Raw genomic sequence first — 13,949 nt, 5'->3', positions numbered from 1 at the left:
TTTGAAAATTTCAAATTCAATTCAGACACTCAAATTTTGGTAACAATGGACATCAAAGCGCTCTACACTTGTATTCCTTGGACTGCCACTATTGATTGCATTTATGATTTTCTAATGACAACAAATTTACAGTCGCAAGTTCCTCCAGCTTTCATTATGGAACTTCTGACGGTAGCCCTATGCAAAAACTTTTTCACCATCAGTGATCAATTTTACTTACAAACAAAAGGCACTGCCATGGGTGCGACTTTTGCACCCAGCTTGGCTATTCTATAAATGGCAGCCTACGAGAAAAAACATATTTCCAAGGAGACCAATCCCTGGAAACATAATATCATCAGGTCGCGTCGATTTATTGACGACATTATATTTATTTGGGATGGCGACCAGGAACAACTTGGACTTTTCTTCGCATGGTTGAACATGCGTGATTCAGATATCCAATTTACCATGGAAAATGACAGGCATGCCATTCATTTCCTTGATTTGAGAATTAGTAATCAGGGTGGGAAACTAAGCTGCAATCTGTACAGAAAACCAACAGATCGTAACACAGTGCTGCATTTTTCTAGCAATCATCTACAACATCTAAAAGAAAATTTGCCCTATGGCCAGTTTCTACGTCTGCGCAGAAACTGTACACAACTGGAGGATTTCTACAAAACTGCGGCTGATCTCAGTGAATGCCTAAGGTTCAATGGCTACCCAAAGAAATTAATAACTACATCCAAAAAACGAGCAAGGTTTATGTGCCGTTAGTCTATTTTAACACCACAACCCAATCAGCAAGACGGAGACCAAGATATAAGACTGACGTGCGTACTCACACATGGCCCTCACACATTCAACATCAAAAAGATTATTCGGAAATACTGGCCTTTCGCAAAACTCAATTTACCGGAAGAACGGGAACCCCGTTTTGCCTTCAAAAGATCACGCAACATCAGAGATTTTCTGGTTCACTTGTGCTTCACTGAAAAAATCCCCCATGGGGGCCTTAGAATTTGAGGCCTCTAATAGGGCACCACCCCTGTGGGTCATGTGTAGCTTGCAAGTACACAAATAAAATGTCAAGCTTCATCTTCGGAAGCAAAAGTTGGACCTTCAGACATTTTTCAAACTGTAAATCTATCCAAGTTGTATATTGCATTGAATGCCCCTGTGGTTTACGGTACGTTGGGCAGACCATGCGGAGTGTCAACACTCGGGTTTCTGAGCACAGGTCCAGGATACGGTGCAGGAAGGAAACTTCACCCCTGGTCCAGCACTATCTTAACTTTAAATATACACCAGAAGACCTATTATGGTGGGTCCTCGAGAAACTACCTATGGTCTCTGCTACACAACAGCGACTTTTGAATCTTGAAAACAGATGGATTCACAGGCTGGATAGTTGTGATAATGGCCAAAATTTTCACCACTCTAGTTACAATACCATCAATCTTTTTTGTTACTACCAGTCCTTGTCACAGCCACCGCTGTGCAGGCATGGGGACCACTCTGCTGTCTGACCCCAGTGCTAACATGGGGAGCTCTTTGCTGTCTAACCCCAGTGCTATCACACACTCGCCTTCGTGTTCCACAAAACTCCCGCTAGACGCGGACCAGTGGATGCACACCCTATAAAGGATCAAACACGCTTGCACACACGAAGAGCGTGACTAATGCCTTTTATTTTGCAACACTTTCTTTTTTTAAATTTTATTTTCTCCAGAGCCGCTTCGGACTTGGAGGGAGGTACTAATACACACCCCCGTGTGGTGGACCAATCAGGTGAAGCTTGAGATGCACTACCCACTGCTAGCCGGGTCCCACCTACAATTTTGATTGGTTTACTCTCCTGTGTCATGCTGCCGACACTTCCGGGTCATGTGACCCGTGACGAGTCTTTCTCCTTGTTGCACTTAGCAACCAGCCTCGGCCAAGCCAAGTCAAGCTTGCAGCCGCAGGCCATTCCCGACACCTGCGTGTGGATGACTCAGCGCCCATTGCAGCCCCGAGTGAGCCGTATTCTGGCTTACTGCTGTTTAAAAAGGTAAGCAATATGCATATTGCTCCTAGTTACGGCTGTGGTTTTCACCATACACTATGCTGCATTCAGAGGCAGCCACTACTTATCTGTAGGTTTAAATGTACAGAGACTAATGTGTTCCCCTTCTCTACTATATTTTGTTTCTCAGTATTTACTACTGAATCCATTTGACAGAGGGATTGCGCTCGCCCCTCTTCACACAGCAGTCATCTTTTCGTCACTTGTGTAGGAGTTCCACTGGTAGGTTGATCACTGTTTTTTCTATACTGTGGATCTTTCCCCAGTGGCAACAGCACAGCCCCAATATGCAAGAATGATTGCTCTATCGAGCGTGTATATTTATTTATTTATTTATTTATTATTATTATTATTATTATTATTATGTTTAAAAGTAGTTTTTCTGCTACTCATTTCCCTACAGTTTGTGAGCATGCCCGTTGCACTGTGGCATCCGCGCATCTGTGCCTGATTGGGCTCAGGCTTACCATGTTTCTCTCAGCAGTCTCGGTGTGGGTGTATCGAGTCGGCTCTGAATAGCACGTCAGTTTCTTCTTCCAGTCCAACATCCATGGGGACTGGATAAATTGAACCCCTCCAGGTGAGGAATGGTTAAATCTTAATTTTTTCCTCCCCAGAGGTTCTCCTTCGTTTGTTTGGTTAGACATATGTGTTCTAGGCAGAACCTCTTGTGGCTTTTCTAAATTTTAAAGCAAGCTTGGGGTGGAATGGTAGACGTATACTCAAGCATGCATTTTGACCACTGTAGCCCATTATTTTCAGTTGGAAACTTAGTTTTTCCTTTCTGTGTTCTCTCTCTTTTTCCCTATAGGGTATCATGAATTTGCCCCGAAGAAGGTGGTAACACACAACCACCGAAACGCCAAAAAAGATAAGGGGGATTGGCTTCCAGATTCTGTGACTTTGAAAATTTTGACATTTGTTCCCTCGATTGGAATGTATTAAATAATTTGGCAGCAGACACTATATTTTGAAAACTGTTTCTGTCTAAATCTGGTTTATCCATATATGTTCTCGGTTCCCCCTATATGCATTGGCAAACCCAGTGGGGGTTTCCCATATATGAGTCTCATGAAAAGATTTCTGGAAATATTTTTTTTAAAAACCTTCAGACTGATTTCAGTATAAATTGTATACTGATACTAGACATTTGAGGGATTCCTAACCTCTATTAGATTTGGTCAGATTGTTTCTCAAATCTGAATACATGAAACTGTCACTATGAAACTAATAATTGATCCTTTTCTTTTCCTCTTTTTAAATCAGAGGTGCTTTTCCTCTCTTGCTCTCTCCCCTTGTTCTGAGCACTGGGTTTCTCGTTTACTTACACTTGCACTTATCATTATCCCTTTCCTTCATTGTTTAACCTTGGTTATGGGTAACCATATGTTTGATGAATGATGTAACTAATAGTTTCATCTTCTCTCTCCATGTTTACGATTCGGTGTATAACTTTTTCGTCTTTTTCAATTCTGTTATTCAACATATGGCAATCTTTGTTTGCAACTTTTTTAGCATTAAAACAGTATAATTTATACACTGAAAATGTTGTGGTACATGTGGTCATCTTGTGTTTCTACATATTTAAGTATGCATGAATATGGTTGTAACTAGGGGTGTGATTTGATACAGGAAAAAAAAACATTTACCGAAAGGCACTCCGCCAATTCAGCACACTAAGCAAGGTGCTGAGTGCTTTGTTCCTTGTTTTGGAGCATTATCTTGTGTCATTTTGTATCTGCACTGTGTACATGTGCATGTATGTGTATTTGACAAGTGTGCAACTGTGATGCAACATGGATGCACGTGACACTGATATGTAAAAGGCTGAATGTCAGATGTGACATGTATGGCGATCTCATCACTGCGACAGTTGGAGGAGATGTACACATGCATGTAAGTGTGGTGGCATGTGTGCATGTCTAGTGCACTCCCAGTGTTTCATGTGATGTCAGGCTCACCTTTGGCTGTACATGCCGTTGTATGTGTATGGATGGTGCTGCCTGGTGCAATATTGCTGTGGAAATGCTCATGTGTGTGAATTAAAATGACATGTGTGTCGTGGAGTGTGATGCCGTGTCTGAAGTTTGACAATGCCACTCATGTACAGCTGTCATGTGTGTATCAGTTCAATGTACTGTGTCCTGATGCCTGTGTTTTATCTCTCCCTGTCTGCAGCATCGACTGATGAAGAAGGCGGAGAGGGTGCTGTGGAGCACAGCGGCAGGGATCGCACCACCCGCCGGAGACGCAAGGCCCGGCTCCTCTTCCAGATTGTCATATCGTCGGGGAGTGAGGAATCTTGTGCCGCGTCCCAGGCCGCAGCTGCCGAGGGTAGGTCCAAGAGGCGGAGGTTGGAGGTGGACTCCTCGGCAGCAGAAGTGGCAGCTGAGACCCCACAGGGTCCAACGGAGGAAGATGGCATGGAGTCATCCAGGTTGGTGGGGGTTTGGTGGAGGAGGAGGCCGTGGAAGGGACACACACGGGGTCTGGAGGTGGGGATTCCATTGGTGCTAGTGGTGCAGTGCAGAGCCAGGGACAGGAGGCAGCACAGGCCGCTGCAGAGGTGCCTGTGTGCAATCCTGTCCCTGATCCTGTCACTGCATCATCTGGCACCAGCAGGGATGCCTACGTCCAGACCCGTTTTCAGGGAGGGGATGAGCGCACAACAACTGGCCTTCCTCTCCCTGTGGAGGTGGCTATCCGGGACCGTGTTGAGCCTGTCCTGGCCGGGATAGCGTTGCGTCAACGGGGCATGCGAGTTGACGCGCAGTCTTTTCGTGAAGAGACTGCATGTCATCTCGGGTGCCTCTTTGACCGCGTTGACCTGCTGGGACGGGTCACCAGTGCTGGATTCCTCCATGTGCTGGACCTTCTTGCGACCCCCTCCTCACCTGAACCCCCTACGCGCCAGTCGTCCTCCATGCCATCTTCCCACCCATGTATCACCTGGGTACCCTAGGGAGCTGCCTCTGACCCTGCGACCAGGCTGGTGGAGGACACATCCCTGCCACAGTTGGGAGTCGGACGTTCAGCAGGGGTGGCCACCTCAACAACTGCACCCCAGCCGGAGGAGGATGTGCAGGCAGCAAGAGCCAGGGCACAGGCAGAGGCACAGCAACAGCAGCAGCAGCAACAAGGTGGGAGCCATGATGGCTCGGGGCCTTCAACATCAGAGGGGCAGGCATCGGCCAGAGGGCAGGAAGACCCAGGACTGGAAGTGTCTTCCATGTGGCAGCGGTTAGGCCATGCTATAGATGCGGAGCGGCAGCGGGCAGAAGAGGCACGGCTCACGATGGTCAGGGCGGAGAACTCCATGCGTAGGGCTCTGAGGCGGGCTGAGTGCCTCGAGGCAATTCGAAGGGACCTGGAGGTCCACATGTCATCGTCCCTGCAAACCCTCGGGGCCATGGAAGAGGACCGCCTCCGAGACATCGAGCAGGAGTTCGATGATGCCCTGGCCCGGGAAATCGGGAAGTGAGCCGTCGGTCTAGCCCTCTGCCATTGTAAATAGTTTTTAGAGTTAGGTTTCCTTTGCCTTTTATTTGTGGTCAATGGACAATGCCACACACATTTGTATATAGTTCTATTTTTAGGTAGTTTGTTAGGTAGGTTTAATTTGTTTGGTTGGCTCATGGACCCTTTACATAGTTGGACAATGGATTGATTTGATATGTTTTTTTGATTTTGCACATGGAACCATGGAATTTTCTTTTGGACAATGGATTGTGAATAGTTTGATCATGGATTAATTTGATTTTTTTTTTCCTTATGGACATGAAGCAATGGATTTTCTTTTTTTACATTTCCTTTGGATTTGCGTTGGTGGAGGGAGAGTTTACACTGTTTTTCTTTCGATTTTTTTTTTTTGATTGGTTATAATTTTCATTCACTCATCTTTTGCACATACTTTTCATTTCATGTTTGGTATTTTTGTGTGATTTCATTTCATTTATTTAATTTTGTACATAATACATTTTCATATTTTATTTCCATGTGTGGGATTTGCTCATTGTGTTGATGCATGTGAAAATGCGGGTTTACACAATCAATGCCAACCAGTGTATCTGTGTGACGGTACATAGTTGACTTTTGGTTTGTGTCTTGAGATTGGCATATCAGTGTGGGGTGGATTGGGAAATCATTGCGTCTCAAGAATGGGGTGGCCTGATGTGGTTTTTTGGTGCAGAAGTGGGCCATGATTGTGCTTCTTTATTTTGTGTAGGGGGGACATGAGTGGGGCCCTGCTGGCAGGTGCCCCCAACTGCTGGGGGGTGGGGGCGCAGGGGGACATGAGTAAGGGCCTGCTGGCAGGTGCCACTGACTGCTGGGCGGTGGGGGCACAGGGGGACATGAGTGGGGGCCTGCTGGCAGGTGCCCCTGACTGCTGCGGGGTGGGGGTGCAGGAGGACATGAGTGGGACATGAGTGGGGGCCTGCTGGCAGGTGCCCCTGACTGCTCTGGGGTGGGGGCGCAGGGGGAAATGAGTGGGGGCCTGCTGGCAGGTGCCCCTGACTGCTGGGGGGTGGGGGTGCAGGGAGACATGAGTAGGGGCCTGCTGGCAGGTGCCCCTGACTGCTGGGGGGTGGGGGCGCAGGGGGACATGAGTGGGACATGAGTGGGGGCCGGCTGGCAGGTGCCCCTGATTGCTGGGGGGTGGGGGCTCAGGGGGACATGAGTGGGGGCCTTCTGGCAGGTGCCCCTGACTGCTGGGGGGTGGGGGTGCAGGGGGACATGAGTGGGGGCCTGCTGGCAGGTGCCCCTGACTGCTGGGGGGTGGGGGTGCAGGGGGACATGAGTGGGGGCCTGCTGGCAGGTGCCCCTGACTGCTGGTGGGTGGGGGTGCAGGGGGACATGAGTGGGAAATTAGTGGGGGCCTGCTGGCAGGTGCCCCTGACTGATGGGGGGTGGGAGTGCAGGGGGACATGAGTGGAAGGTGAGAGGTGTGCTGGCTGGGGGGGCATGGCCAAGGGTGCAGGGAAGTCCCCTGTGTTGTGGGTTGCCTGCAGGGGCCATGTACGGGGTGGAGGGCACACCTGGGAGGACCCACACGGCCAATTCACGTATGGGACTCCCCGTGCACCCCACTAGATACACGTACTCGCTCTGACAATGGAATCGCGTGTGAAAGTTCACGCAAACCCCAGTAATAGACGTACTCTACTCGCACAGGGCCCTTCGCGTGTGAAACTTCCCGCGAATCCCAGTAATACACGTACCCCACTCGCACAGGGCCAATCACATGTGAAACTTCCTGCGAATCCCAGTAATACACGTACCTCACTCGCACAGGGCCTATCGCGCGTAAAACTTCCCGCAAACCCCACTAATACACGTACCCCACTCACACAGGGCCCTTTCGCGTGTGAAACTTCCTGCAAACCCCAGTAATACACGTATCCCGCTCGCACAGGGCCAATTGCGTGTAAAACTTCCCGTGAACCCCAGTAATACACGTACCCTACTCGCACAGGGCCCTTTCGCGTGTGAAAATTTCCACAAACCCCAGTAATACACGTACCCCACTCGCACAGGGCCAATCGCGTGTGAAACTTCCCGCGAACCCCAGTAATAGACGTACTCCACTCGCACAGGGCCCTTCGCTTGTACAACTTCCCGCGAACCCCAGTAATACATGTACCCCACACGCACAGGGCCAATTGCGTGTGAAACTTTCCGCGAACCCCAGTAATACAGGTACCCCACTCACACAGGCCCCTTTGCATGTGAAACTTCCCGCGCACCCCCAAAATACACATACCCTACTCTGAACGCATGTGAAACTTCACGCGCACCACCGAAATACACGTACCCTGCGCCGATCGCGTGTGAAACTTCCTGCGAAACCCAGTAATACACATAACCCACTCACACAGGGCCTATCGCGTGTGAAACTTCCCGTGCACCCACGAAATACACGTACCCTGCTCCAATCGCATGTGAAACTTCACGCGAGCCCCAGTAATACACGTACCCCACTCGCACAGGGCCTATCGCGTGTGAAACTTCCCGTGAACCCCAGTAATACATGTACCCCACTCGCACAGGGCCAATCGCGTGTGAGAATTCCCGCGAACCCCAGTAATACACGTTGTGGCGGCCCTGTATGCTGGTCCTGGGTTAGCACAGCCCTTTGCGCTGGATTGGGGATTTTGATGGTTTTTCCTTGCGCGAGGGGCGTTCTTGGGGCCATAACTGGCGCTGCTGCAGGGTCGCTGCACCACTCTGCACCACGGCTGATTTTGGTAGCTCAAATCCATGAATACGCTGTGCGCGGAAATGGATTTTAGCGCACGCGGCTGGCGCAGACAATCGCACGCGCACACTGTGCGCCAGCTGCGTGCACCACCTGTGCGCTAAATTCTATGAATTACCCCCTCAGTGTCCTCAGTCTTTTTCTCTCTCTCTTTCTCTCTCATTCTCTCTGTCTCATTCCTTCCTTGACAGAGAGTTACCATGTCGAGTTCTCCTTTGCTAGAACTAACCTACACATTTCTCAATGGATGTGACCAAGGAAAACTACAGAACCCTTAATCTGGGGATGTATGTCTTTACTTCACCTGCATTCACCACCTTTGTGACCTATTGATACACACACTAACCTGAAGTTAACCGTAACCACATACATTGTTTAAAACTTTTTTTAATTATTTGTGTTGGGTTAACAAAAAACCTTTACAAAATCTCAAACTTTAAAATGCAGCATCAGAAGATTGTTGACAATTACATTAAAATTGTTACAACAATGTATATACAAAAATAGTCAATAAAATAGCAAGTACACTAATCAATTACTTCAATGATGCTTTTCAGTGATTGCCAAATCTTTTTCTATTATCTTTAAAAGGTGACCCAATGCAAATATTAGTGGATAATATGTGCCATGCATAAATCTATCCCATAGCATTTCAGTACAATCTGCATTGGTGTCAGACACAAATTTAATTAAAAGCAAAGTTCGCAGAGTTTTAAATTGTACACATTCTAATACCAAATGTTTCAATGTTTTGTTTGCTTCATTACAATTAAAAAACCTGCATTTCATCAACTGCATAAATATTGGCATATCACCACAGTGTTTGCATCTCTCTTCAGTTCTAAATTGATTTAATTTAAATCAAATGTAGTGAGCTCTTACTATTGCACATGAAAATATGGTAATGTATGGACAGCATGGCAGTCTCTTATGTATAAATCTTGCATATTCTTTATAAGTAGAGTACTGCTGTAATTGATCAATTGTTAATATCCAATCATTATCAAATAGTTTTTTTTTTTACAAATGCAGGTCTATAACATAAATCATATATAGTTACAGAGTGCTCTTCCAATATTGACTGCATCTGTTTTTGATAGTTTGTGATAGAGTATACTGTTTTTGATTCCATCAAGTTAAATACATCTTCGTACTAACAGTTACTTGGGGGATTTGAGAACTTTGCATAATTAGAGAGTGATCGCCATAGAAAGAGATAACTCATGCCTAATTACACAATTTGGAATAGATATTGCTACATTAATAGCTCCTTTAAGCTGACGGCTTTGCAGTGAATCCAAAAAGGAACTCATATCAAAGGGACACATATCTACAGGCCGATTCATGGAATTATTGTGCGCCGAAAATTCCGGCGCAAGCGTGCGAAAACGTGCGAATCGCACTGAAAGAGCGAAAATCGCAGTGCATGTGCGAAAATCGCAGGCAAACCAGCGCACATCGATTCATGGAAGTCCGTGCACGAGTAAAATGTGGGATGTGCGCTGAAAAAGTGCACCGCGCACGCCGGCGCACAGGTCATCTCACAGCGTGCGCTAAGGCCACAGCGAAATCGCACATAGCGCGGCGCACATAACAAAAGTAGGCGGAACACGGGGCGTTACACGCAGAATGGGGAACAACTCGTGAAAATGTGGGCGTCACGGGGGAAGTACAGGAGGCAAGTGCACGGAACGCCCACATGCTCGCCTACAACACATATTCATGGAATCGAATAGGGCAAACCAGCGCACGGGCAAAGACGCGCACACGGCCATACACGTCTGCCACACGAAAGCAGGCGGTAGCGTCCCTGCGCAGAAAAAAAAAGTGTGCCAAAATGTGCGCTAACAAAAACCAGGTATATACAGCTATGATGAATGTCCCATACTGTGGCCCTCTAGGACAAATGACGTGCAAAGGGGTACGCGACAAACACGGACACCCGCTGTGTCAAAAATAGCATGTGCGTGTATTCCTGCCAAGGAGGCAGGAAGTATTACACGCGATCGGGCCTGGGGGAGCGGGTACGTGTATTTCAGGGGTGCGCGAGAAGTTTTACATGCGATTGGCCTGGGTACGTGTATTTCAGGGGTGCGCGGGTGTTTCCACACGCGATCGGGCCTGGGGGCGCGGGTACGTGTATTTCAGGGGTGCGCGGGAAGTTTTACACGCGATTGGCCAGGGTACGTGTATTTCAGGGGTGTGTCCGCAAATGACGGCGAAATGTTGATCACTTCAGGGTGTAAGATCACACCTGCTCGATGTCAGGCACACTGGCAGTCCATCGCGGACAGCATAAGTGCCCTTGGGTTTGTGAGGCGCACAGCTGGTGAGTGCTACAAGCGCTGGAACGATCTTAAGCGCAGGGCAAAGAAAAAGCTGGCCTCAAGTCATGCCGCAACTCTGGTGACTGGAGGTGGGTCTCCACAAGAGGACATTGAACTCACTCTACATGAGCATGTTGCTGGGATCTACGTCACCGAGGAGCAGATCCAAGGTGTGGGAGAACTGCCAGATTACGAGGCATTGTCCAGTGAGTGCACATGCATGTGTGTGTGATCCATGTGTATGTTGTTTGTGGGAGGGGTTCTGGTTGTGTGCCAGGTGAGGGTGTGTGTGCCAGAGTGTTTCGGGTCACCCATGTGCTACATCCAATACTTTCTGTGGCCCTGGATTTGGGTATTACAGTATCCCTTCTGCCCACAGTAGACATTTTGCACTACATCACGCCAGTTGCCCTTGAAGTGGCATCCTGCAACAACATTGTTCCGTATTTTGCTGTGTTCATTCAGGCTGATTGTTTGAATTCCCCCACTTTTACTACGCATTTCTCTGCCCTATTGTCACATATATGACATGCCTATGGTACATGCCATCTGTGTGATGGCATGTGTCATGTATGTGGTTTGGACATGCCACTCACAGGCCAAAGTGTGATGGCACTGCTAGCCAGCATGCAGCTAATGTGTTGCTCTTCCATCTTGGTGTCATCAGTGTCTGACATTTTCCTCCCCTTCCAACTCAGTGACAGTGCATGCATGGGAGGGTTATAGTCATGTGGGACATGTGTCAATCAAGTACTGCTTCTGTAGCTTGTCTGGCCTAATTGTGTGCCATGGTGCTAATGCCTGTTTCCATTTATTGTCTTTCATGTTTTTCCAGAGGATGACACACTTGATGCTGTTGAGGGTGAGGAGATGGTGCAGACCCAGGAGGGATCTCAAGCACGACCGGGCACCAGTGGGGGACGTGGTTTGGTGGTGGGGGAGAACCCTCTCTTGCTGCAGGTCATAGTGTCCAGGGGTGTCTCTGGCTGCACCTCCCCAGACCTCTTTTCAGGTGTTGATTCGGATGAGACCTATGTGGATTCGCAGGTATGTGTTCATGGAAGGGATACTGTTCTGTCTGACCCACCTGCACCAGGGGTCGAGCCCACTATGGGGATGTCAGTGTTGGTAGGTGCGCCTCTGGTGGTTACGGATGCAGGGCCACACTCCGCAACATCTGATCCTGTTCCTGGGCCAGCAGATCAGAGGGGGAATGCAGTCCTGCAGCCTCAGGCAGTGCCGACACAGCAAGGCGCAGTTCGCCTTGCCCCAGACAGGTGTATGCCCGCCAACGCGGTGGCCATCAGCCACCATACAATACCACATGGGAGCAATCCATATTCGGTATGGCAACCCAACAGGCAGCATCATCTGAGATGATGGCTCAAGCCATGGAGAGGGTGGCCACTTCCATTGTCACCCCAGAAAGGCAGATGGAGCAACTACAGCAGGCAACAGGCTCCATTTGCCAATCACTCAGGGAGGACATGTTGGCATCCAACAGGGACAGACGGGCGGCCCTGGACAATCTGAGGGAATCCATTTCTTTAGAGGCCCAGGGCCAGAGGGAAGCCCTGAGGGGAGAAGTCCGGCACCTCAGGCAGACTCTTGTGGACCTTGAGGCTTCCACTGTCACGAGGACGGAACAGCTGCTGGAGCGCGTCACCCGTACGCTCTCAGGAGAGATGCAGGCAACTCGGGCGGAGGTCCGGGCATCACGTCGGTTGGTGCATGGGGATCTCCGCACCATATACCTCCAGAACGAGACCTTCCACACCCGCATGCTTGCTGCCATGGAGGACCAAACTAGGGCTTTGCGTGGGCTGCCTCCCATTGCACCACCACCTCCTGTGGCAACAGCAGCAGAGGTTGAGGAGAGCGAATCCAGCGATGAATCTCCCACGATGTCGTAGCTGTGCAGGCCATGAGCCCATGGAGGTGTTTTTTTTTCGCAACATCCACACAGGTGGCTGTTGGTGAGCACCCTGTCCTCGGACCTCCTAGGTGGCCTCCCCCAGCCCCCCTGGCCCACACATGGCCATTTTTGATTTTTGATTTTTGGTTTTTGGTGCAGTGTGTTGCCTTGTGTGGCTCCCGTGGGCATCCACTGTATTCCGGCTGGGCACATGCAGGCTTGTCCTGAGTTTGGGTTAGATGCTTGGTTCGTGAGACACACACCCCTCCTGCTTCCCGTTTCCATGGGCTTGCAAAGGGTGTGCTCAAGTGACAGTGACTTACACAGTGACGTTGGACTCCCACGACATGTGTGGGCAGTCTGTAGTCAATGCTGTGTATACATTCCTAGTGCATATTGTTGTTGTATTGTGCACTGTATGGTGTATTGATGTGTGCTTGTGCATCCATGTCTCCCTCCTAATTTGCAGGTTCATTCCTCATGTCTTCACAAGGCCGTCCACTTTGGAGATGGAGTTCATGTTGTGAGCAGTGGACTTCCAGATGTGCGTGGCAACAACACTGTACAGTTGGAGGTGGTGGATGTGCTGGCATTGTCATGTTGTAAGACTACGTATCCTTTACCTTAGTACTGTCATGTTTATGCTATGTGGATTGTATTGTGGTAAGTATTTGGTCATGTTCTTGTTATTTCTACATTTATATGGGCATATTGTGTGTGGCCAGTTTCCATTAGGAACACTGTACTTTGTGACACTTGTGTCATGTTTGGGGGATGACTTTGTTTGCTCTCACATTGCATGTCATGCCATGGTGAGTTGGTTGGCGGTGCTGGGGAGGGGTTGGGTGACATGGCACTGTTGTCATGTTGTATCTTGCAAGGGGGTAATGATTTTAGCAGCATAGAAGTGTGTCTTTTGATGACACATAATTGGTGGTGTTTGTGCAGGTAGGGAAGCAGGCTGGTATGGTTGTGACAGTTGACTGTCCATTGAGGCATCATCATTGTCAGATTGTTTCATCATTGATTGTCAGCTGGTATGTGCCAGGGCTGTGTGCACTCCACAGGGTTGTGATTTTATGTGAAGTAATTAGCCACCAGCTGCGTACGGGCTGCCTCACCCCGTGCCCTTTCCCCTCCCATGCGCAGCGGGCATGCATGTGGTTGGGGATCTGGGGGCACCATCATGTCCATGGCCAGGCCCCGGCGTGTTGCAACGTTGTGCAGGACACATGCTGCCACTATGATCCTGCACACTACTGGGGGAGCGTATAACAGCTGCCCGCCAGAACGGTCAACGGAGCGAAAGCGTGACTTGAGCACTCCGAATGTGCGCTCCACGATGCCCCGGGTTGCAATGTGGGCTGTGTTGTATCTTACCTGGGGTGGCGTGGTGGGGTT

The sequence above is a fragment of the Ambystoma mexicanum genome, chromosome 2p (assembly GCF_040938575.1).
Source record: "Ambystoma mexicanum isolate Mex_15411 chromosome 2p, UKY_AmexF1_1, whole genome shotgun sequence".
In the NCBI taxonomy this organism is placed as follows: domain Eukaryota; kingdom Metazoa; phylum Chordata; class Amphibia; order Caudata; family Ambystomatidae; genus Ambystoma; species Ambystoma mexicanum.
This window is presented reverse-complemented; position numbering follows the sequence as displayed.